Source organism: Hemicordylus capensis, chromosome 4, assembly GCF_027244095.1.
Source record: "Hemicordylus capensis ecotype Gifberg chromosome 4, rHemCap1.1.pri, whole genome shotgun sequence".
Lineage (NCBI taxonomy): Eukaryota > Metazoa > Chordata > Lepidosauria > Squamata > Cordylidae > Hemicordylus > Hemicordylus capensis.
In genome coordinates, this window is record NC_069660.1 from 203183346 (window position 1) to 203185844 (window position 2499).

The window sequence follows — 2499 nt, forward strand, 5'->3', positions numbered from 1 at the left end:
GCAAAAAGAAATATCAGACTTGCTAGATAATCAGACTGATGGTTACCTAGTTGCAGTGGTTTACTGGACACACCCATTGGCATAGTGATAGCCTGGGTTAATGCAAACATAGCATTCTGATGTCATGTATGATGTCACAAGCAGGATAAACTCAGTCTTGGCAGAGGGAAAGGCAGAGTCAGACAGAATCTGAGCACTGGCAAGATGGACCTTCATGAAAGCTGATGAATGGATTTGAGGATTATATTAACTTTTACCACAGATCCTAGGGGAAGAGTTTTGGCATTATTTGCAGACTGGATTGCCAACATGTAATAGACCAAAATTCAGGCCTATCAGTACACGTTTGGAATACCTTGCCCACCACAGAGACAACCAGATGTGTGTCTGTTTGGGCTGACAACCATGTCGGTTATGTAAACTCACTATTCTGTGTCTTTTTCACTGTGGTCCAATGAAGGCAAGTCTAATCGATAACAGCAGTTTCCTACTGTTAGAAAATATCAGTGTGGGACCCTTTATAAGGCTATGTGCATAAATTGAGGCAAAAATAATCTGACATGCTTGTGAGAATCGTCCTTGCAGATTTTGTGCAAATAACTCCCAAAATGGAACAGAGAAAGTGAACATGTTTCTTGCATGCTGGGGCAGAGACAGAGACAGAGAACAGACTAGCTACTAGAGACAGTGCAGTAGTAGCAAGGAGGAGAGGCTGTCACTCACCTGATGATGCCAGCATACAAACCAAGCAGTGGTGGCAGCATCCTGGAGTGAGGCCAGCTTAGTGAGGAAGAAGAGGGGTGGTCATAGGGGAGGGATCTAGTGGGAGGGGGGCATGCCCAGCAGGGAAGAAAGCACAAAGAAGGAGTTGAGGTGGGGGCGTTGGCCCCAGACAGGTGGGGTGATGCAAGGAAGAACTGTGCATGCAACAAATAGTGGGCAAGCGAGGAGTCGTCATTTGGTCTAGAACCAACCCTGGTTATACATATTGGATTTCTCAACTCTATTCCAGCTTTCTCTCTGTATTTGAAAGAATGGCCTTTAAGAGAAAGAGGATGAGGGTCTCTGTGCAATGGATCAGAAAGCAGTTGTGCAGAACTATGAGGATATAAGTGTTGTAAGTGGAATGGCTTGGAAAATAGGCTTGTGGACCAGTTGTGTGGGAATAACAGGTGTTTTATGCCACTGAAAGGAATGAGGAGAAAATCCACTAATACAGGATATGTGATCTGATACTCTGTTATGCTGGAGAGTCATGTTGTGCCCACTAACCTGACAGAGAAGAATGAAATTCAGAAATTGATGCATTACACATGATAAGCAGGGAAGGATAATTTATTCACTTATCATAAGGGGGGACAAGATTCAACAGGGGCCAAAGGGCTGGTCCTAGATCAGTCTAATCACCCAACCCTATTCAACCATTATTGTATCGAGGTATTGTGCATCCAGGTTACAGGGGAAATGAAAGTGTGCCAGCTAGCCCCGTCCCTGCCTACACCAGCTCTCCCCAAGTACAGTGTATGTCTATAGAGCCAAACTCAGTATAGATCAGGGATTCTCAATGTTGGGTCCCCAGATGTTACTGGACTTCAGCTCCCATAATCCCCAATCAAAGGCAACTGGGGCTGGGGATTATGGGAGTTGAAGTCCAATAACATCTGGGGACCCAATGCTGAGAATCCCTGGTATAGATTATTCTTTCCTTGTGATTTGGAACACTGGCTGCCCAGTGACTCAGATCATGAGGAAAAACGTTCTATGGTAGCAATGTCTGCAAACAGCTGTACTCAGGGAAAGTCAGATTGTGGCTTCAGAGCATTCCAGGGCAGAGAGCAGGGCTAGCCAGCATCTGGGTGCAATGACTGAGCAGGGCTAACTCCCAGCATCCCCTCACCTATATGCTCCAAGTGTCCCTGTTTGTCAGTGACTGTGCCTATTTAGTCTTGTGTCCCTCATAATGTTACAAGGTCTGGCAGTGTGCCCCCTTTTTCGCATAGGCATCCCTACAAAGGTACTTGGCATGAATTGACTTGTACCTGAAAAGAAATAGTCCAGGAATAAAGCATTTTTTTAGTACTGGAGTTAGGAATGGCCTAGGAAGCCCCAAAAGGAGAAAAGAGCATGGCAAATGCATTTTATTCCTTGGAGAGTCTGACAAAGGCTCCCCAATCCCTTAAAAATCAGGCTGATCACATAGTTATCTCCCAACAGTCCTGAAAATTTCCCCAGATCAAGTCTCCATTGCCTAGTTCAGAGGTTCCCAACCTGTGGTACTCCAGATGTTGTTGAACTATAACTCCCATTGTCCCTCAGCTACAATTTATGTTCAAGCCTGTATGTACAAGCCATGTTCAAGCCTGTGTGTACAAGTCAAATGGCCCAGTTCCTCCTGGATTAGCTCTATAGGCACAGGAGTTCCCAAATTCCAAATTTCCCCCATAGGTTTTCTCCTGACATCCCTTCAAATCCCCATCTTTTGTATTGCTCCTGTCTAGC